The sequence below is a fragment of the Motacilla alba genome, chromosome 1A (assembly GCF_015832195.1).
Source record: "Motacilla alba alba isolate MOTALB_02 chromosome 1A, Motacilla_alba_V1.0_pri, whole genome shotgun sequence".
Taxonomy (NCBI): domain Eukaryota; kingdom Metazoa; phylum Chordata; class Aves; order Passeriformes; family Motacillidae; genus Motacilla; species Motacilla alba.
Genome location: NC_052031.1, coordinates 63506321 through 63530869, shown reverse-complemented (window position 1 = coordinate 63530869; position 24549 = coordinate 63506321). Strand labels below are relative to the sequence as shown.

General features: G+C 40.2%; 1 protein-coding gene across 6 annotated transcripts in view; it reads right to left on the bottom strand.

Annotated features, from left to right (window-relative positions):
- Nucleotides 1-24549, bottom strand: part of LOC119708305 (potassium voltage-gated channel subfamily KQT member 1-like) — a 417378-nt gene that overhangs the window by 342134 nt on the left and 50695 nt on the right. The window lies entirely within an intron of this gene.

The window sequence follows — 24549 nt, the reverse complement described above, 5'->3', positions numbered from 1 at the left end:
CTGCACAAATGATGCAAAGAGATCATCATACATGAGAGAGACCACTCTACAAGCTCTTGCCACAGCACATACATAGTTCAAACACAAGGAGCCTCCTTCAGGAAAGGTTTGCCTTCTTGAGGGCTGTCTCCTGTGAACAGAAATTCACCACCTCTGCAATATTGATGTGGGCAGGACAATACAAACTATCAGTTTTCCATTTCCTCATTCAACACCATTTGATATTTATGCTTTAATACCGTCAAAATTATTATTTCAAATGCTATTATCATACAAACAGAACAGTTGAAACCAAAGTGCTCTCTGGTCACTATAACCACCAGTGTTCCAAATTTCTCCCACGAATCAGGAAGCCTCAGGTGGCTGGATGCAGTTGGCTCTGCAGGATAACGATGGTGGATACAAGCTGTGCTGCAGTGTAGCTCACGTTCCAAGTGTTACAAACGTACAAATTCCATTACAGATTTTTAAAACATACAATGGCCAACTAATGAAGGAGTTCACTAAGACACTACAAAAATCAGAGAAGTGCAGCTAGCCCTGTAAGTGGTAAAATCAAATGTTTTCCAAAGATTTCCATCCAATATAGGGCTGACTTCATCATATATGTATGGTGTACATGTACCTGTCTTTCAAAGTTCAGATGCATCAATATTCAAAAGCTATTTCTGCTGCAAGTTCTCTTCATTATCTTTTCCTACATTAACTTGGTTCAAAAGCTATAAAATGTATCTAGCTTGAGCTGCTCTGATCTAAAAGCAATTTCATTTGTGATTCCTGGTGATCTAACAGTTTCTAAGGAAGCTACCCATAAATTTGAATTCTGATCATCCTTGAAAGCATAGCACATGAGCTGACAGAGTAACTTGGAGAATGGACAGGATGACACATGCAAATTCAAGGGAGGAAAAAAAAAGTGTGTGGGTGAATCACTAAAATTAAGGATCATAACAAGTAAAGACTAAATAGTGTCACCATCATATGCTGTGATAACAATCCACATGACAGAAATAAGAAGCCTTGTCTCCTAGAAAATTCAATTGTTGAAATCTCCAGTTAATTCCAGAAAAACACTTTAGCTGGATTTCATTCAAGTCCAAGGTAAATACTAAAAAGCTCACAACACCAGGGCTCGCTATTGGAAGAGCCATAACCCAAGTGGCAAGGAGTGAAAATGAAGTCCATGGAAAAGAATTATCAAATAGTGTAACTGAACACTGACAAAGGACATAAAAAGACAAAGCTATTTTATTTACCTCTGCTGCATTTGATCACAAATAAGCTGTGTGTTTCCAGGGGAAACCCAAACCTTCCTGGCACTGGGAGCATGAACTTCTGTGCTCTCCCAGCACTACTGAAACACTTTGGCTGCTCTAGAGGAGCTTTATTTTGTGAGACCTGCCAGCTCTGCATTTGTTCTGATAGACATTTTTCCTGTAAGAGAACTACGTACCCTCCTACTTTGCCAGACAACGTCCTAAAACACACAGATCCCATATTTGAAGTATGGCTTTAGGAAGCACCAATCTCTGAACAAGTAACACGGCACGTGATCACATCTGCAAAATCCAGCTGGGGGAGTTTTGCCTTCAGCTACAGTAAGGTTTTCCTCATAGGAACTCAGCAAAACTTGGGAGTGGGCCAAGACAGAGCTACATCACTGTGCCCAAATAAGGCACATCAGATGAACAGGAAAACTCTGCATTGCTATCAATTCCTGCTCCACAATGAACTGCTGACAGGGTCAGAGCAGGGCCTGGTTAACTCATGGCAGTTTGCCTCCTTCATGGCACTGCATAGATACTAAAGTTACTCATCTGCCATGAGAATTCACAGGATTGTATGTTAGTCCTGTTGTTTTAGGGATTTGGTCTGTTACTGCTTTATCAAACTCCTCTCTGGCTCATCACACTGCTGTTTGCAATCTGCATCCAGATACTCCTAAAGAGCCCAGAAAACCCTAATTGTTCACATTTGGTTTGCTAACTCCTTTTCTGAGAAGTTTTCCCTTCTGCAATGTGCCCCACAGCACGTTGGTTCTGAGCAAGGGTGGATGGCAGCAGCAGCCAGTTTCCAAACCTTCGCGTCCTCACCGCTCCCATGCGCTGTGCTGAGCAGCTCTGCTGTTCCTGCAGATGCACCTGGAGCCTGCCCCCTGACCAGGGACCTTCTGCTGGGATGTGAGGAACCTCATCCTCGGATTTAACATCCTCTGCTTCGTTACCCACACAAGCAGGACAAGCTTCTGTTGTGCCTTTTACATAAGGCAAAAGCACTCAAATTTTCCCCTTGGCGGGGACTGCTGTGACTATCTGCGGCAGTCTCGTTCCCCAAGGAAGGCACATTTCATTCCTGCTAGCATTTGGAAAAAGACAATGATGTGGTTATGAATTCCACTCAAACAGGAGTTGTGTAACATATACTCTGTAGTAGATTTTATCAGCTGAATGGAACTTGTGTACTTAACTCCACAAAATTAAGTATTTGGGTCACGTCTCAGAGGCTGCCTTGCTGCTTCCCCTCTGCCCTCCCATGCTTGGTCAGATCCATGGACAAAACCATTTTTGCCATTTTGGTTGCAGACTAAATTTATCTCAAAAGTATTAAGAGAAAAAAGAGTTGCTCACAGAAATGCTGCTCTAATATATCAAGATAAAGCAGAAATCACAGCTCTGAGGCTCATCATATTTGGGTGGTGAGATTATGAGATTCCCTACCTCTCTCAGAGCCACTTGACTCAACTCAAAGTATTAGTTTTGGAAAGTATTAAAGCTATCACCAGAGAATACTTGTTTTATCCATGCAACCCTAATAAAAGTTGTGCTTTTAGAACTCATTCATGTTACGTGCTTCTGCTTTAAAATATTAACACATGAATAATGTGTTCTGATCCCTAAATGAATGCTAATGGTAAATGCATGTAATACATGGCATTTTCTAAATATTTTCTGTCCTTTAAGTGTCTGTCAGAATTGTGAGCAGTTATTTTCTTATTCAAAAAACTCATTCTGGAACCAATTCAGTTCTTGAAGTTAACTCACTTTCCTTGAATTTCCAAAACTCATTTAGATGGCAATGTTCAGTCATAAATCAAAATTCCCAAAAATCACACTAAAAGGGACAATTTCTTTTTTAATGTCAAGAAGCCATAAGCTCCTGAGCAATAAAGTAATTAATAATAAGCATTCATGATAGTGCTTTCACTTTGAGGAAATGTGGAGCATTATGATACATTCAACACATGGCAGTGATGCTTTCCAGAAACAAAACTCAAAGTTGTATGGCCCAGCTACTACAGATGGTAGTTTGTAGCAGCTGCAGCTCAAGCCAGAACAACTCTGTCTTCCCTCTCTGTATTTATTTTCATAAGATTTCCTTGTCCAAACTGACTTTATGGGAATTAATGCCCTACATTTGATGCTGCAGAGTATTAATCAGGGGAGGTAAGGAAATATGAAGAGGGAAGCGGAGCCATCTCTCCCTTCCATGTGTTACTACTTAGAGTATGAAGAAGCTGTACTGGTTTCATCATAAAATATACAATATTTTATGTGCATGGAAAGTTGGAAGCAGCAACTTGAAAATACAGAATAGTATCTAGCACACTGCAACAAATTCCAGTAATGCCACAAACCCAGCGAGCCCCAAAACAGAGCAACTGATTAAATCAAACAGCAAAAAGAAAGTTTAATATACTTTTAATTTCTAAAATGTACCTGCCTTTCTAAAATGTACCTGTCTTTCTAAAATGGTGAAGTCATAAAATAAACACATCAAAACATAACCCAGAGGTATTTTTTGTAACGCTCTTTGGCTTTATCTAACCTTAGAGTCCTTATCTATATTCCACTAACTTCTGACTTTGTATTATGGGGAAAAGGCAAGCTCCCAAATTAGAAATGCAGCAGCAAACATGACTGCACTATTGTGGTCATTCCCAAACAGCCAATGCCTATCAACAGCAGGACAAAATAACAAGGAAGATGTTGCATTATCTTCTTCTCAGATAAGGAAGGTGAAAAAAAAGCAGGTCTCTGTTCCTTCAGTGCCACTGTCTCCTCATCACTTTCAGATCAGCAGCAGTTAAAACCCTCTCTCTCATAATGCCAGGCTGCTCTACCCAGTACCATCAATACACAGGACATAAACATATGATTTAATTTCATCTGTAAGGCTGCATCTTGACAGAAAATCCCTGGGATAACCGTGCTTCCTTTATCTGCAGGAATGACCAGCCTGTGAGATCACACTTCTAGGTCTTGCTTACTTTCCTGTGTCAGGAACTTGTATCACCTCACCAAAAATATTGCATTTGTAAAGCTGCACAGAGGCAAACTGGTTTGGGGCTGAGACTGGGACATCTCCAAATCCTCACTTTCCTCAGAAGAATAAAGGAAAGTCAACAGCTTATGAAAGCCCAGAGGCCTGGAAGTGTCTGACACCTCAACACCAGCTCGCTTTTAAAAACCTCTTCAACTTGCTTTTGGTATCATTCATCTCAGCAGGCAAATGGCATTCGAGCTCCTCTGAGGAGTCATGTTGGAATAATACAGTAATACATAATTAGCATGAAGTGAGTAATTTCTTTACCAAAATTATAAGAGCTTCTCTTCATTACCGTGTGAAGCTACAGTAGTGTCAGGAGTGTGGTCAGTACTACTCCAAATAAAGATATTTTTACTTTAGTTTTATGTAAAACTGTTACAAATCTGAGCATCTGAAGCTGTGATTTTACATCCTTACCACACACTCAAATGTAAGCCATCTGCAAATGCCACATACTTACATTGTTCCACACACAACTCTTAGAGCTACAAGTACAGTTAAAAAAGCTCAGGCTACTTTCTGTACCTAATTTTAGGCAGCTAAATTTATTATCATCATTCAAGATGTGGCTGGTTTAAATTCAGGACAATGTACAAGAATTGCATTTTGCCGCCAAAACACCCACCTGCAGAATCACACTAAAATTAATTAAGCAGTGGTTTGCAAGGAGAACAGAAATAAATGAACATCTGAAAAGAAGAATTGAGGAATAAGAATAAATTTGTATTTGCTGCAGACACATTGCTAACTCAATACAAAAAGTGCTGAGCACTGCTCCTGCTGTAGTTACAGATTGGGCTGCAAGTGTTTTAGATAAACTTCAACATCTGGTTTCCTGTGTATCTGATTTGAAACAATCAGCACTCAAAATGCACTAATGCTGCCTTTATTTGTTGTACATTCTTTTGTTTAGATAAGCCTGCAGGCCAAATTACACAGTGCCTTACAGCCCCTGGAACTCAATCACTCATTACAGGGCTGATGGGACAGCAGAGGGATGTAAATGAATACCAACACATTACTGAAAATCACAAGGGCATGTAGCACTGGAAAAACGCATGTAGTGCTGGATAACAGGCAGAGAGAAACAATTAAACATACTCTTGAATGCACATGAGGATGTGTTATCTACCCAGCTGCCTGAACATCATTTTCAGACCTAGCACAGAAGAAGGATGTAACACATACCAAAAAGAAAAAAAAACAAACCAAAAAAACAACAAACAAACCAAAACAAAAAAATCCACACAACCAAAAAGGACACAAAAAGCCAAACAGAAAAAAACCCACAAACTACAAACAAAAAAAAAAGAATGCCAACAACACCAAACATTTTCTACAGCATCATAAATATGCCTACTTTAGAAGACATACTTCACAATCAACTTCTTTAAATGCAGCATGTCAGCCTAAAAAATCGAGCTGAATATTCTGCATGGAATAACTTGTAGAGTAAGCAAGTGTCCATTCTGCTAAAGCTGTGCAATGCTTGGCACTCTGTGACAGGCAGGTTTGTTGACAGACTCAGAAGGTGGTCAGGGACCAAGTGCACAAAGAGCTGCAAGGATCATACACAGGTGGGACCTGTCTGAAGGGAACTGGAGGTGAGTGGAGCCCAGGAGAGAAGCCCTGCAGTGCTAGTGCCCCTCACTATCTGCTCAAATACCCAGCTGTGATCTCCACTGGGCTCAGCCCAGCCCCTTTCAGACCCAGCAAGCACAGGTTTTCCTTGCCAATTTAATCTGAAAAACCTTTTTAAATGCCTATTGACTGTACTTGATAAAAGCATTCATAAAAACATGGAACTAAAGCTACCAATCCAGATACTTTTAACTTTTGTATTTCTGCTTGCATTATACCCAAGACTGGTTTTCTGTTTTCTTCCTGGGAATGACTCGCAATAAAAGGGATGGGGCTTGGAGCACCTTGGGCTAGTCAAGTGTCCCTGCCCATGGCAGGACTGGAACTGGATGATCATTAAGGTCCCTTCCAATCCAAAGCATTTGGGCCCTTCTAGCCTGTTCAGCTGATTAAGATGGAAGGCAGAAACTTTGTTGTAAGAAGTAGAGGCTTTAAGGGTGTTTCCATATGCAAGAGTTCCATTGACTCCTGAAATGCCATATCCTATCCCTTCTCCTTTAAGAGAGAGAAGGATCCAGGCACTTGGACCACTTACAATCTAGAGCCATGCAGCAAATATTTGAATTCTTGACCAGCATGCACTACAAAATCATGGCTTGGCTTGGAAGGGCCCCAAAACAAAGAAAACAGGCAAACAGGCAGCCTGAATGACTAAATCCTACAGCAGTTTCTCATTCTCAACCCAAATCATAGAAATCTCCCATCTCTTAAAATACAGAATCAACTTTATTTTAACATTTCCTCTCTCCTGGGTTCTGTTCCTGAAAAAATGTACTGCCTTTTTTTTTTTTTAATGAAAGCTCTTTCTTCAAAAGATACACCAAAAAAGTGGACTTCCAAACTCCTTCAAGTCTGTGTGGGTGATGTGGAGGGTATGAGTGGGTAAGGTCTGGCAAAGAGGTTGGAAAACACATTTTCCTTGTTGGCTGGGGAAGGGAAGCATGAGAGATAGCCACAGTGAATTGCACAGTAAATATTTTATCAATGCAGGACGAGCCCCAGCCAGAGAATAAAGTGCAATGACTCCAATGACTCAGAAGGCTGAACAATTGCTTCATTAAGCTATACTATATTATACTACATACTATGCTATGCTCTATACTAAAAACAATACTAAAGAAAAAACCTTGCCCCTTACCTGACAGCCATGACACAGCTTTGACCTAACTGGCCAATCAGTCCAAACAACCATCAGCAGAGTCCAATTAACAAATCCCTTTTGGTAAACAATCTCCATAACACATTCCACATGTGCCAAACAACAGGAGCAGCAAATAGAGATAGGAATTGTCTTCTCTCTCTGAGCTTTCTCACTGCCTTCCCCAGGAAAAATTCTGGGAGAGAGAATTATGTCTCTCTCTGTTCAAAGAGTATGTGAATACCAAAATATATTAATTAGCTATTAATATAGTAATATCAAATTATGTATATTTGGTATTAATATATAATATTATAATTAATACCAATATATATATATATAGCTAGCTATTAAATGGTAGATATATTAATTAATAGCTATTAAATTGTGCCTCATGGCTGCAGCAGGAGGAATATGACAGCAGGAAAAACACAGAAATGAGCTGTTTTTCATGATCTCCTGAGGTCCAAATGCTGCCATAGCTGGTCCAGGAGGGATGTGACCAGGACACCTTTGGGAAAGCATCTAACTGGACAAGTTGTATTCCAATGATGCCAATAGAGCAAAGTTTTTCAATATTCTACAGCAAACTATTTTGACAAGCATTTCTTTATTCTCTTAAGACTTAGACTATATTTTTTTGCTTATCTGACATGATCTTTGTGCCCACAAGTACTTTTAACATGTTTTTGAGCTGGAGATACCATCTACATGTTGTGAATATGTTCAGAGATCAGTTCTCCAAGATGAAATTAATTCAAGTCACAAGTATTGGTGCATTTAACTTTTTAAGGCTGGAAATTCTTGACTTTTCATTCAGTTATTCAGAAGAACGAAATGTACAGCAGAAACAGTGAAGAAAAATAAGACAAAAATAGCTTTCAAAGTGATCCTTCTTCACTGCTCGCCTTTTTTTTTTTTTTTTTAAAGGACAAGAAGAACTTGACCTAAAACTGAAACAATTAATAGTCAGTGAAATGTAATTTGGCAGCTTGTTAGCTCTGCAGGGAGAGCTCTTAACACATACAAACTCTTAGAATTACACATAGGGAATGTATCATGTAATATAAATATATAGAGTTACATTCCATTATGGGATTCAGAACTGCCATTATAGTAAAAGTGTTTATTTTAACAAGGAAGTTCAGTTTTAGTGTGGCTATTAAAGAAAATAAACCAGTCTGAAAACATTTTTATTTTTCATGACTGTTAATGGTCAAAGCATACAAACTGCAGTGGAGTAAAACCAGAAACATCTTCTGAATTGTTGTCAATGTTTTGACTCACAAGAACACAAAACCCAATTACTGTAATTACAATGAAATATGCCACAATTATTTGCTGGTCTTATGCAGTTCTTGCCCTCCCACAATTGAATCCTTGTAGAACAATTTCCCTATTTATTAGTGTTAATCATGAATTCAGTACAAACAATATTGCTACCAACCTGCCTGTTCCACACAGAAAAAAAATAAATCTGTAAATTAAAGTAAATCTTAATAGTAGAGGAGATAATTTCCATGTTTGTCCTTAAGCTCAAAACAAGTTCAACAAAATAATCCACATCTGTTGACTACACTAAATGAAAACTATTCCTAATTAAAGCTTCAGCTGTTATTTCATACATTCCAGGTGTAAAGAAACAACATTTTATAGGAATACTCCCTATTTCAAATAAATTTGCTCAAATACTTATTTTTTAAACCTTGAATGTGAGGATATTTTAGGTAGAGCAGTAATTTGAGTAAGAGTCCAAGTCACAATTGTTAAAAAGAGAATTCAAAGCAGCCATTGTTGTGTGCACCCAATGCTATAAAAAATTTGACTGACAGATCTTCAGATCATAGAACTCATACTGAAGCATATTATAAGCACAACCCCCCCCTTACAATAAGTTATCTTCCTACAAATGCTGCAAATTACTGATCACATCTTATTTAAAATTAAATTCATGGGGTCTTCAGTTCTGTACTTCAGGGCTCAGTCAGGATGTGCATCCCTTATTAATGCCACATTCCAACTTCCTCATGCTGCTTTTATTCAGAACTTCCATTAGAAAATATTTATAATTAAAGAGCTTAAATAATAGTCTAAAGAAATTGTTAAGCTTTTGCTGCTACCATTAAAATTCAAATGTTTTGAAACTCAGATTCTGAGAAGACCCAGAATAATTACATATTCAACACTCTCAATAGTAATCTAAAAATTTACATGACAAGAGAATGGTGATATTTAAAACTGAGACACAACCTTGAGGTGGAACACACCCTCAGTCAGAGACCTAAAGTCTCTCTTTACTGATGACATTGTGGAAATATATTTGAATGTGCCCTGCAGCTCTTGGGACTGAGGGTGACCTCTGGCAGCAGGCCATGACAGTGACAACCACAGAGATGTGTGAGTGCCCCTCTGTCCCCACTGAGTGCACCTGCAGGGGACACAATGTTCCTCCTGAGGAGAAGGGTAAGGAAGCCCTGAGAAGCAGAAAAGTCCTGCTAGTGCTGAGACTGCTGAATACAGGTCAGTGCAGCAAAGACTGGCTGTAGATTCTGACAGTCCAAGAGAGAAATCTGGATGAATGCTGAATTTCAGGAGTGACTTGACTGAGATCAGCATCTTCAAGGAAAGGAGATATTGTACAAATTACAACAGATGTGTTTTCCTACCCCATAAGCTCTATTACAAGCTTTGGTTCCATGCAAGCTTCTTTAAACCACATTACTGAGGACTGAGACACAAAATCATCTTTGCTATGTGTGAAAATAACATGGCCCAATTCTCATTCTTAGTGCTATTAATCTTAATATTTATCACACTCATAATTCTTGTTTTCATATCAACACACCATTACAGACGTTGAACCCTAAGAGAGCCATCAGGGGAAAACCCAACTTCATGATACCATCTTGATTTCCAACCAAACATTTTAATTTAAATAACAAAAAAATAAAAGAAGAGTAATTTCGTTTCTAATCCATCCATCCAAATCCATTCATTTTCTAACCAACATCCACCATCAATTGTTTCAGACACATTGCCAAGATGACAAAAATTGCAAATGTTTTTAGGACAATCTGTTTTGTGTCACCGACCAACCAAGGATGCTCTGCTATCTGCTGGCAGGCAAACCCTTGCAGAGTATTCCCTTTCACTTGCTGTGGCATTAAAGATTCAGACACCACTCGGTGTCATAATTCGGGTGGAGAATCCAAGCAGTGAGTTCCAAGCTCCATCTTGTCCTATAATATCTACTACAATCATATCATAACTGGAGTAAAAGTTTCTCTAGAATGACTTCATTAGAGCACTTGGATATTTTTATTTTTAGATTGTAAAAGCCCACAGAAAATTGATAAATTGCTGTTTTAAGTAAGCCAACAAATCTGTTTGTGTCTGAAATAAGAGATCACTCAAAATTGAGCTTATTTTTGTCCTGCAAAACAAATATTTAAGACTTCTCAAGTACTCATTCAGTAGTGACTTGAAATAATCATTTCACTTCATCTATCAAATATGGACAAAATGATAATTCATTACAGATGTGCATCTATCTTTTTTGGTAGGTGTATTTAGGGGGTAGTAGGATTCCATGGCCACCCAGATGCAGAGTACAAGCCATCTCAGGAGGGTATGTAGCACTGCTGAGACAGAAAAAAACCCCAGCTGGGCTGGCCTAATATCAGATAACAGACCAGGACAAAGAGCTGTTTCATGCACTGCCTTGTCTCCAGCTGAGGTGAAGAGCAGATGTTTAAGGACAGGGCAAACACACAGAACTCTGGCTTCACGCAGAACTTCCTATGGGCTGCACTTTCCAGGACTGAGATGGTATCCAAGATTCTTGATGGGGCTTCTGACACAGTAAATTTGTTCCCATGGCATTCAGAAAACATCACAATTTGTTTGCACTGATTTAGTGCAGATCTGAATGCTCACTTGCCCAGCGAATGTCATGCAGTGGCCTCCAACACTGTTAATATTGCTACAGGGACAAAAAAATGCAACACTTGTAAAGCAGCATGTCACAGCCCTAGAAAGGTAGAATCTAAGAAAAATTCATTTAATTCAAATAAACTCTCAGGGAAAGGTGTTACAGACTCTGGGAATAGCAAAGGCACAGCCCAAGAGGTAAATTACTGCTCTGGGGAGGATAATGCAAAGACTCATATTACAACCCCAAAGCATTGAGACCCAGAACTGTCGCTGCCATTCAGAGCCTTGGCACACAAATGTTTCACCCTAGGATTTGAGAGATTTGGTTTCAGATCAATAGGGAGAAATTAATGCCTTGTTCCCCACCTCCCCCTTCCTTTCCACTGATGCTCATGTGCAGTTATGTCCTTATTCTGAGCACTGTGTTTTGCTACTGGGGACACCTCCCAGGTGTCCCCCAAAGCGGTGCTTTATGAGCTGCCTTTGCTATAAATGCCTTAGTGTTCCCTTAGCCAGATTTGGATAAGACCCTTTCCCCATCTGAGAGCCAGATTTAAACGGGTTGGAAGTTACAGGTGGCTGGAACACTTGGTGGGTGTAAAGCACTGACCATTTCTGGCTTTGCAAAGGTGATGATGGTGATGATGATGATGATGATGATGGGGTTTGCTTACATGGCACAGAATCTCCCCCTTGATCCCTATCTCCCCCAGCACAATTTCTTCAGACAGCTGACAGAGAAGTTAACAAGATAAACACTGGAAAAATCTCTGACAATTCCATCTCGTGCAAAGAAAAACTGCCTGGCCCAGGCACAGCAGCAGCTAAATGCAGGAAGGAAAAGGGAAGACTCTGGATGTGTCACTGCACCCTAGGAAATGGCAACACACTAAAACCCCATTCAGTGCTGAGAGGGGAGATGTGGAAATGAAAGAGGAAGCAGAAGAGAGCATCAGAGCTCCTTAAGAAGACTTATTCTGAATTAAAGTCTTTCAAAAAGTAAGCAATAAACTTGCTCAAATTTATTTTTTCATTAGAAATTATTACTGAAACAGCCCCTTAACTGACTCCAACTTAAATTGCCTCACTCTCCAATTATAAGAAAAGTCCAGGAAGTATTTCAGCCCAGGGTCTTTCCACTTCAACCAGTTCACATCCAAAACTGGCAGACACTAATGCATTAATTTATCCAGCTAAGAACACCCTTACTCTTTTAAGGAGACTTCAGAAGATGACAACAAATAACCTCAGCTGAAAGTCTTTACCAGGCAGAAGCCCCACAAAAGCCATCATGACCTCACCCAAGTACATCTCTAGCAGCTAAAAGTGACTTTGCTCATCTGACTTGTGAACAGACCTAACTGTGTTATCAATGTGATTTTACCTCACTAGAAACAGTGCAACCACAGAACTTCCAGAGATCCCATTTCTCCAGGAGCAAAAATCAAAACCAGAAAAGCAACGAGACCCTATTTAACACACTTTATCATGGTCAGACAGGTTTGAGTGTATTCTTTTTGCATGCTTTCTGCTTATCAGGATTTTCAAATTCACCCCTGTAAGGCCTTCAGAGGCTGGACCCCTGCATTCACCAAAATCCAGTGCACACTCTCTGTCCTCTGTCTTTCACAAGGTTATAGGAACAGGAGCCAACCTGAGCCCATCACACAAACAGCAAGAGAAATTTGTAGGCTTTATCTAGGGCTGCCCTTGGTCCAGGACAGCTCATTCTCATTAGCACAAGCTAATCTTGGGTAGACCCAGGTCAACCTGACCTGAAAGGATCTTAATTGGGTTAGTACAACCAGCTCTAGATATCCCATTGCCATGGTCTGATTCACCCTATCAAAAGCAGTATGAAAAAGCCACCAGCAGCAAACACTGGCATTATGCTGCTTAAGTTTTGTTGGGTTTTTTACAACTAGAATCAAGTTCTGAGAGCTCAGCACAGTATAAGAGTTAAAGGAACACAAGCAGACCCAAAGGGTCAGACCATGGCTGCAGTTTACATATTCATGAGGCAGATCCAGGACAAGGCTGAGTGCAGGCCAGAATTCCAGGAATTAGTTATCAGAATTGTATTACAGATGTTCTCCTCATAATTCACCTTACCCAAAGAGGAAAAAAAATATTCTTTTCCTTTTACAGGGGATATTAAGTCCATGTCAGCAAGAAGGAAAGAAAGAAAATCCAGGAGACTTTTTTTCCTTTATGGTGGATAATCACTATTATAGATGAAAAAGACAAAAATAGGATCTAATTAAAATAATACATTGTTTTAAAAGCCATCAGCGCTTGATTATATTCCCAAACTGGTTACTTTCTGTTGTGTTTGGTAGAACTAATCACACCTCTATTCTTTCCACAATACAAAACAGGAGGTGCCATAAAGGAGTTTTACCCACATGAGCATGGAAGGGAAAGTAGGAGAACCCCCTAATAAAGGGGGAAAAGGAGAGAGGAAGGGGTATCCCAGAAATTCATCAACCTCCCCCACTTCTATGGGCTTTACCCCTGAGAAATTCCCATAGAAATTATGGCCAGGTCACCTGGGATACTCACTGCAAAGTTCTCTGAGTAGAACACTAAGAAGAAAGAGCTTTTTCCAGAGACAGTTACTCACTCATGGCTTCCAAAGTGGTTCTATTAAAATATATATGTTCTCTTACAAGCAAACACGATTTACATTTGAAAAAAAAAAAAAATTGAGTTTTGCAAACTTCCCTAGTAAAGAAGGAATGCATTTTCAACACAAAACATTGTCTAAATATGTGTTATTTTTCTGTGCATCTCCCTTTTAACATTGTTAAACCTCTTTAACAATGGTTTCCATTTTATCAAGTTTTACTACTCAAGTCAGTCTTGAGTTTTATTTAACAGAAAATTCAGCTAAAAGCAGGTATCAATAGCTACCTATAGAAGTCCAACACCCCAGTTTTGCAGGAAAGACTAAGACTTTTAACCGAAACCACTCTTAGATAATCAGCTAAAGCTTTTTACAGCCTCAAAATTCACTCATAATTTAACATTGCATTCTGTCAAAAAAGCAACAAGGTCAAATTGTTTCATCAGTTGCAGTCAAGCAATGCTAAACAGCTCAGAATTTGGCCCAATTTTAATCAATACAAATAAACAGTATTACTCACTTGGAAATTTATTAACTCTGATCAATAGATTTCATACAACAGCTGCACAAAATCAGCCAACGACGCAACCTATACAGAACACTGCAAATATTTGCTCATTGGGAAATTACTGTTGTTTCCTTTTTTCTTTCCAAAAGATAACAATATTGCAAAACATGATTTAGCCAAGTATTCCAGTGCTAAAGGTGCACCAGTTGTATGTACACAGCAGATTACTGGACACTCCAAAATTGAAGGGGAATCAGTTCCAGATGTTTTCTACTGATTAAATTCAGCCCGAGCAAGGTTAAGCAAATGATAAGCAGCTGCTTTTCTTTTTTTGCCATAGTCATGAAAAAATCCCCTTAGAGCTCTGAGTGACTAACTGGCAGACACTGGGTGCAGCACCTTTTTTCCCTGAGTCTTCAGGATTAACAGAGATTGTGAACAGCCTCCAGGGCAACCAACTCTTTCCACCTCCAATCTGTCAGGTTTTATGCTGATAAAAATTAAAAGGAAGAAGCTCAAAAATAAAAAAACAAACAAACAAATATTCTTTTGAAATACCCCAGTGATGTAAATCCTAAACCACAGCCCCTCTCACTGCACACACTGCTGTCTCCTGAAGTAAGTCAAAGTGAAACTAAAGAAATATCAAGGTGTCACTAAACCAGGCCATGGCTTAATGCAACACTGGTATCACCTTTATGACCCATCACTTCACTTCAAACAAGTAAAACCACTTTTTTACCATACATAGAGGCTGACACAAAGTTTTACTTCTTAGGCTTGTCTCCTATTTATCCTCAGCCATTCGGAGGTTTTTTCACACCCGACGGGATTGAACTGAAATAAAGACATTGTGTGTGTGTGTGTGTGCATGTCCTTAAGTGAACTGACAGGTCAGATTTTCCATCCCAGCATTTATGCTGAGTGGGGCAAAGAAGCATTTTCAAAGCACAGAACTTCCAAATTCTTTCCAAGGCAAATATTCCCATGGAGTTTGTGGTTGGGAAAATCTGGGAAGAACAGCACGCACACCTAATATCAAAATTATTTCCCAAGCACTGTCTGTGACTGCAAAGAGCTTGCTGTGCAAAGAGACATATCAAGCAAAGTAAATTGCTTATTAGTGGCTACACCTGGCTACTTCAACAGGGAGCAAAACCAAAATAAATGGAACACTCAGCCTTTTCTTCTCTATTTTTCAACTAATGGTTATTATATATGGACACAGCCCCCTCCAAAGAACTAGTGTATATTTTGCTTCTAATTATAGAATCTTTTCAGCATTCCCAGCTGACATACAACAGAAATAAGAAAAATACATGACTTTCAAGACATTAATTCACTTTGATGAAAAGTACATTTTAAGGAGTAGTAAAAGTGTATGTACTACTCCACCATCCAAGTAAAACCAGTTTAAAGGCCCTAATTTTTTAGACATGATGCCCTCATCTCCCACAATAATGCTTTGTCATTTCTATCCGGAAAAAAAGATAAATTTGTGGCTAAAAAGTAGCTTTACATTTTAGATTAAATCACATCATATTTTCCCCACAGGGCATTCACTACATTTGCTGCAAAAATAAGCTTTTCTTGCAAAAGCTGCCATCCCTGATTACCACTCCTTGTTTATGCTGAGGATAAACAACTGTGCAGGCCCGTGTTTAATCCTGCATTGACTAATTGCATTCTCCACTTCTGTAATGCTGTGTCAGTCTAAAAACACTTCATTAACAATTAGGACTCACAAAATCTCCGTGACAGAGACAAGACTTATATTCATGGAAGAGATGATGCAACCCAAGCACAGCTCACTCTGAGAATCAGTCACAGAATCCAGGAATTCAGCCCTCCCTCCTCAGCATGGGATGAGCCTTGCACATCCAGCCTCAACACCAACACAAGGATTCCAGCAGAGCCTACCAAGACGTGTTGGGGCTTTGTCACTTACATCCTCACTTTTAACCTTAGATCCTAACTTTTAACCAATTTATTTTGTGGAAAAGGGTTTGAGACAAAAGCTGAAAATTCTGGGCTTTTTTACAAAACCAATACACACACACCAAAAAAAAAGAAAAAAAAAAAAAAAAAAGAAGAAAAAAACCAAAAAGGGAAGAAATGCAGTAAGTTATCCTTACTCCCATTAAGAAGTACCTGCTTCTCATCTTCATTAGAAAGGTTCCATGTTGCCTCAAAAATACCTTCACTTCCATGCAGCCACCAGGAAACTGCAATGAGCCTCACAACCTACAGCAAAAAGTTGTATGGTCCAACTGGTCCAATTGCCAGTTGGGATTCCCCCCTCCCAATGTTTCCCTTTTCCCATCCACTGTATTGCATGGAGATGTGCCTTGCAGTTTGAAGTTTGGGTTTTGGCACTTTAGACCACAATGTTCTGTTTTCACACCGGAGTGAGACTGTTGCTACCTCCCTGAAACTGAGCAAAAAGATGGAATTCTTAAGTGGCCATCGTGGGAAAAATCCAAGCTGTGTAGCACATCCTTATCTGTGCTTTTAAGAGCATGTTCCAGAGACTGTTTCCCCAGACAACTTTAATTTATACATTAGTTCCCCATTCCCTGCTGCACAAGCTGCAGGACAATTTTTAATATTAAAGTTGAGTAATTAGAAAAATCATGGTCTTAAGCAGGGTTCACACCCTCCTCAAATTCCAATTTCCCTCTTTTCCTACTCTCTCCAAGGATGCTCTTTCTTCCCAAAATAGTTTGGGCCACCTGACTCCAGGTAGGGCAAGTTCAGCAAAGCTGTCCTGGCTGCCTGGAGCCCAACTCATCCCTCAGGACCATGAGTCAGGGAGTAATTTTTTCCACGCTATGGGATCACATCCCATAAACAGCTGGTTAATAGACTGGAGATCAGGCCAAGCAGCTGCTGGATATCAGAAGTGTGGGGACAGATCACTGCAGGGAATTCCTGATCCAGGATTGGGGGGGGGGAGACACAGCAGGAGCATCTGTGCCCTGGGGAAGGCTCCCAGGCTGCCTTCCAGAGTGCTCTCAGCCACTTCTGGGTCAGTCCCAACTGCATATTGAATAAAAATTCCTCTCTAATCCACAGCCTGGACCACTGATGGGTTTATTTAATAGCACCCGAGGCAGAAATCTGTCTAAATGCATTTGTCATTTCAACAGCAAACCTCTGATAAATGTTTTGTGAAGTATCATATTCCAGCAAGTTTTCATCCACTGTACAGGAGCCTTAACCAGCTCTCTAGGCTATAATCCAGGTGCCATGTTTATGGACGCACACATGATACAGGAAAAGGTGACTAAAATCAGTATTATATTATTATATATTATATAATATATATTACATTATATATATATAATATTATATTGTCTTCTGCTTATCTCCTACTTAAAATGCACAGTGCCATGTCAGAGAAAAAACAAAACCCACTTGATCTGACATGATTGCTCATGACTAATTCATGTTCCCTGTTACCTATTTCCTTCCTACTGACTGGTTTGATTAGGGGTGCTTTTTGTGGTTTTTGTTTGGGCTTTTCTTGTTTGGTTTTTTTAGTTTTATTTTTTCTTCCTAAATTCCTGCTTCCCTTGGAGCCAAGTTCCAAAACTGAATATATCTGGGGATTGTTCTCACACAAAAGGTGAGGGGAGAGAAAGCTGTTGATGGACAGGGGCTCAGTGCTCTCCTTCACAAGGGAAGGTACTATCATCCTCTCTCAGGGCCCACCCTTGAAATCCAGATCCAAAACTGAAAACACCTTGTGGCTGCTCCTGGCAAAAGGAAGATTGTACCTCTACTTGTCCCAAGTACTTTTAGTGCTTATATCCCACTTTACTTACTGCTTTACATATTAATATTCAATAAAAACACCATCCTTTAAGCCCCTCATAGAGCCCCCAGCTGGATCTGTCACCACACCCTGAGTCACCTCCTTAGATGCCCTTTGGCACTTTATCTTTCTTGAGATATGCTAAACCCCCACATTCAGGTGCACACAGTTGCCTCCCCAAACTCCCGGGAGATCATCTCGCTGCTGGGCCTGGAGAGACACTCTGGGACTGCCTCTGGCTCCCCTTCAGCAGCAGAAGGGCCCAGGAGCCCCCCCAGCAGCCAAAACCTCTCCCCACAGCTGGATCTGCCTCATCCTCACTGGCCACACCTGGAGCTCTCCCTGTCCCATTCCCATCAACATCACCCTCATCCTCACACCTGGAGCTGTCCCATCATCACCCTCATCCTCACACTTGGGGCTGTCCCATTCCCACCATCATCCTCAGTGGCCACACCTGGGGCTGTCCCTTTCCCATCATCCTCATCCTCTCACCTGAGGCTGTCCCATCATCATCCTCATCCTCTCACCTGGGGCTGTCCCTTTCCCATCATCCTCATCCTCTCACCTGAGGCTGTCCCATCATCATCCTCATCCTCTCACCTGGGGCTGTCCCTTTCCCATCATCCTCATCCTCTCACCTGGGCTGTCCCATTCTCCTCCTCACTGGCCACACCTGGGGTTGCCCCAGCCCATCAGGAATGGGGTCAAAGCAATCACATTCCCCCTCCCCTGTCCACAGCCCCAGCCCTGCACCCGTGGTAAAGGGGAGTGACACAAAGAAGATATTTAGAAGGTGGTCCTTTCTAAAAACACCTTTTTCTTTCTTTTTAATACTCTTGTCTAGCAGAGCCATTTACATTTTCATACACACAGCTACTTACACATAGGGAAGAGCTGTATTTCATGTGTCCTACCTATTTTCACTTAGATCTAATTTCTCTTAAATCTATTTAGACCGAAACACATTTACATATATATGAATTTACAGCTGCATCTCATATCTATTCAGCCTTATCTCAATTTACTCTTATGTGTTTAAACTTATGTATCTATTTAGACTGTGTCAGCTTACACTTCTGTTTGGATTATATATTAACACTTTTTGCACAGAAAATCGATTTAGACCTGATACCTGTTTAGAGGTAAATATTTACACTTCCATCTAATTAGGCGTCAGCCTGTTTAGATTTATAAATCTAAAATCCCTAAATCTAAGGGTGTATATTTATACACCCTTATATATATATAACCTCTATTGAGATTACATACATCATCTACTTTTACCCTGCAATGCAAAGCAAATGTAGATGGTTCCAGCTGGACAGAAATGTTCTATTTTAAATCATCATCCTGCATCTCAGCAGCCTCCTGTCAGTGCTGTTAGTGACTCTCAGGTTTCTTCTGATCACTCCCTGGCTCCTCAGATGTTTGCTTTGCAAGCCCAGAGAGATAAATCCACCTAACTTGTGCACCTTTTCCAGCCCTTTCTCTTATGTTCTAACTTTATTTGCTCCTCATTGAATTATTTTCTAAGTAATAGTTAGTAAGTGACACAATTTGTAGTGTCAATTTTAGCATATTCAGTGTTAATTTTCAGGGGACAGCAAAAACTATTAACTGTTTCCTGACACCATTACTGTATTTACTCTTCAAAGTTGGTAACTGGGCCAAACTTCCATTCTGCAAAGGTTTTCATCTCAAGCTTAGGCCATTGAGAAAAAGCTCACAATTTACCCAGATCATTCTCATCTTTCCTAAGTTTTGGAACAGTTGCAGACTGGGATATTCACGTGAATTCACTAAAGAGCTCCTATGTCTCCCCAAGTCATTCTATGCTGGATTAGCACTGCTGTTAAATTTGCAGGATCTGAGGGACGAAGCTTTTCTGGCTGCTCTGTCCAGACCTTCCCTGACCTGACCCTGATTTAGCTGTGGCAGCAATTTCTCTAATTGAGCAGGTGTCTGTATCTTGTTTTACTTCTGTTTATCTTTGTGTTGCACAACCATGGCTTCGTATCTGCAATAGTTATTTTAGTAGGATGAGATATTTACAACCAAATAATGACAGAGTTTACAGAAATACAGGCTGGGCAGAATATCAGAGGCCTTGAGAAGTGGAAACACAGGATGCAGTGTGTGAGTACAGGCAGGAGATAAGAGATGGGGCACAGGCTTGGCACTGGAGACCCCCACAGCTATAAACAATTCACTAATGATCAGCGAAAATAAAAAGCAGTCCTGAAGCAGGACAAAACTGGTTGTAAGGGTAACAGAGAACAAAGAATTTCACACACATAAAAGGGAACATAAGATGGTAAATTCTGATGAAGCCGGGAGCTGCACAGCAATGAGGAAATACGTCAAAGGGTGTTAGGAAACATTTGTAAGTGACCCCAAGTGGATTCCAGGAGAAAAAGGAGAAACTGTCACCACAAACGTCATATTCCTCCCTGTTAAAGACACGAGATTTCAACAAGTCATTGTGCACTTCCCCTCTTCTTTCTGCAGCAAATTATACCCAGGAACTAAATGAGCACAGATACCAGCCTAACAGGCAGAATTTTAAAAGCAAGTTAAACAGTTTTAATTGAATTATTACTATAGTTACAGCTTTTTAATTATTAGGAAAAAAAAACCCTACCATTGCATTTGAGTCTCTTTTGTAACAATTAAATCTAGACTAATTAGGTGAAGATTTCAGTTATTCTAGCACTAAATTCTAGTTTTTACTTTTATAATGTGTGCTTACCCTTTTTGATACAGAACAAAGTATAATTCTTAACCTACTTTCTACCATACCTTATCTATTAACTCTTACTTTCCAGTCTTGAAAAACCTTATTCCATTTCTCTCTTTTTTTTCCCCAAGGCTGGCTAAGTCAACAGGTTCTTCCAATACGGATGTCATGAAAACCCCACAAGGGCCTGGATTCTGCTGATTCATCAAACATATCAAAAGAGAAACCCAATTACTAACTTTGTCATCAAGAGTAGATTTCTATGACAAGGTCTTGGATTTACTTCCTTCCTTCTCTTGCCCTGAGCCTCACAAAGCAAGACCATGCATGCTCTGGATCCCAGAGTAAAAATTATCAGGGCTGCATCAGTACTGTGAAAGAGCTTACCAAAAACTTTACAATATATCAGGTCAGTTTATAATCTCACTTTAAGAAGCTGTTTCTGTGTCATTATTAGTCAATATATTGACTCAGAGACAATTTATTTGCTTCTTCAATTTTCTACATTTTTGATGTTTTAACAGTTACCTGAAAAGCTCATTTTGGCAACGAAACACCTATGCTGGGGTGTGCATAGCTATTTTCACTTTTTAACTCATGATTATTTTCCCCCCACTGCTGTGCTGATAGTGTCTAGAAGAAGCCTGAGGCAGCTGCAAACACCTTCCCTTACACAGCACTGCCGTGGTCTCTGGGAACAACTGCTACAAAGTCCCTGCTCAAGTCTGATGTGACCAGGTATCCAAACCCTGGTCTTAAACCAGGCACAACAGGGAGTTGAATAAATGCAGGACAAAATTTTTTAAACCTCAAAAGCCGCTAGATTTAATCAGAAGTAAGAGTAGGTTTGGCAGAGTTAGTTGTTCTCTTCCTGCATCTCCCCTTGCCCCATCCCCACCCCCAGCCCTGTCATCAGCTTTGGCCATGAGAGATAAACCACAGAATTCACTGAAGTTCTCACTCAGGGCAGCCAGGGCTGAACCAGGAAAGACTGAAAACTTTCTGGTAGAGAGGTGTTTCCATAATTCTCACACACAGGGCAAGTACCATCATTACAAGTCCTGAACTGACAGACAAATGGAGACGTTGAACAGCTCTGCACTGACCACAAATTCTCACTGCAAAGCCACCATCATCTGCTAAACCCACCTTCTTAAGAGCATGACATTTTTCAGAAGCCTGGTATCTGGATACTTTCTCATGCTGATTTGGTGCATGCCTTTATATTTATGATTTTCAGACTTACTGGCAGTAATGCAGACTGTCAAAAGCTTTGGTGTTTGCTTTATTCTGTTAATTTTGGCCACATGTTTTTTCTCACCTTTCTCTCAGCTTGTCAGCACTGGACCCTCTGAATCCACTTCACTTAAAATGTTTGCTTCTTTATATGTACTGCAGACTGTAATCCATCTACACCAGTAAGGGAAAGCAGCCCTTTTTCCCAATGGGAAATGCAATCAGTCTCTGGGAAAAACCAGCTCATTTCCAGACAGGTGAATGCTGGGAATGTCAGCATCCAAACTGGCATTACAGGCAGAATAAATGAACATTAACACTACTGCACATTTTAAATGAGGGGGACAACAAAGGTAAGGGGGTCAGAGAAAACTGAAGTATCCTCCCCTCTCTTGGTAAAAATTTGCTTTTGTGCAGTTTTGCTTTAAACTGTGCATACATCAGCACACAAGAAACTCCAAAAATCAAACAGAAAAGCACTGTGATAAACGGGGAATTTTATTTTTAGCCCAGCAGAGATTTATCACTATGAGAGTGCTGTGACTTTGACAAATCTAACAATAATGAGTTGTGTATACAACCTACAACAGCTGACAGAGAATAATACATTCCGTCTGCTGGAGCTGTCCCAGGAGGCTGACCTTCAAGGTCTAAAAACTTTCAAATTTCTATTTTTTTTTTCCTCACTAACAAAAAGCACCATGAAACAGCCATTTGGTTAATTTTGTGAAGGATGCATTGTGGTGAATAGCTGATATTTAAAGAGAAAACTCAAAATGCATCTAGAAAATTCCAGTTACACCAAAATGCTGTTTCCCTTCTGGTACGGATCAGTCTCTGTGACCTGCCACTCCCTCTGGCTCTTCTAATTAACTACAATCTTCATACTTGAGTGCCTTCTTTAAACCTTACAGGAACATTAAATATGTCAGAGGGCTTGCACATGTCTTGTCATCCTGATAACAGACCCTGCTGCAGAGCAGTAGATACAAGGAAAGGCAAGAGTACAGGTCAAGATTAATTTCAGGAATACAGGGGATACTTATGGATATAATCTCAGGTAAGGATGAAATGACTGAGGTTTTTAAATGACTACATGAAAATGTTCAATCATACACCATGGTATGAAACAGTTCCTCAGCTGAAGCAACAGACACCCATGAAAAAAAAAAAGTACTGCACTGGAGGGCCACAAAGATGCTCCAAGGGCTGGAGCACCTCTGCTAAACAGGCTGAGAGAGATGGGATTGCTCAGCCTGGAGAAGGCTCTGGGGAGATCTCATTGCAGCTTTCCAGCACCTAAAGGGCCTTGGTGCAAACACTGCAGAGGGACTTTTTACATGAGCGAACAGTGACAGGACAAGGGGAATGGTTGAAACTAAAAGAGGACATAACTAAATGAGATATCAGGAAAAAGTTCTTCCCTGTGAGGGTGGTGAGGTCCTGGCACAGGGTGCCCAGAGAAGCTGTGGCTGCCCCATCCCTGGAAGTGCCCAAGGCCAGGTTGGACAGGGCTTGGAGCAGTCTGGGATAGTGGAAGGTGCCCCTGCCCATGAGACTGGATGATCTTCAAGATTCCTTCCAACCCAAATAATTCCAGGATTCTTTGTTTCTTAAGGTCCCTTCCAACCCAAACCATTCTATGCAATGCTATTCTATGACTCAGCATCACACTTATTTTCTAGAACTTTGTAAATCTTTATGTTTGAGTTTTTCCTTATTAATTTCTTTCTAAATAGCTTCATTTTGAGAGGTTCGATTTCCAACAAGGAAAATTGTGAAAGACTTTTGGCCTTTCACTTTCTGTAAGGATGGACAAATTCTGACTGCTACAGATCATTTCTCATCAGTCACACCCAGAACCCCATACACAGTGCAGAGGTCAGGAGTAATTTTTCTTTTAGGTTATCAAGTTTTTGTTTCAAAACTCTACCATTTTTGGTGAACAAAGGTCTTGTTTCTCTATTATGCACTATCCAATACATGGGTTTTTTTTATTCCACACACACAGTAACCTTTCAGACACCTTAATGTTGATCATCTCTGTTTTGTAAGGTTTCCCTTTTCTTCAACCTTCTTAATAGAAATAAAGGAAAGCATTTTTGCCCAGCTTGGGAAGATCTGCCTCCTAAGCAAGGTTCGAGCAAGCCAAGAGCAAGATGGGTGGATGTGGATATATGAACAAGGTGTCATTAGGAAAATTCTATTTCCAGGAGAAAAGGTGTGTTCACATAATGCCATTGCTGAATTAAAGCAAATATCTCCTTTTTCAAGGATACTTGAACTACATTTCTATCTATTTTTGCCCTGAACAAGCAATTTTATCAGTGGGGCTGTTACTGTGTTGCCTGTTCCTGATAGGCATTTACTTTAGGCCTTCCTACAGTCCTTCTCTCACACCTGAGCAGAGCAGCAGAGAGCTGGTTTAGAGCAGCAGAGAGCTGGTTTAGAGCAGCAGAGAGCTGGTTTAGAGCAGCAGAGAGCTGGTTTAGAGCAGCAGAGAGCTCCTCTAGGTCAGACCTAGAAAAGGAATCCGATTCAACCTTGCAGCTTGCCATCATCTGCAAAACATCCAGCCCCCACC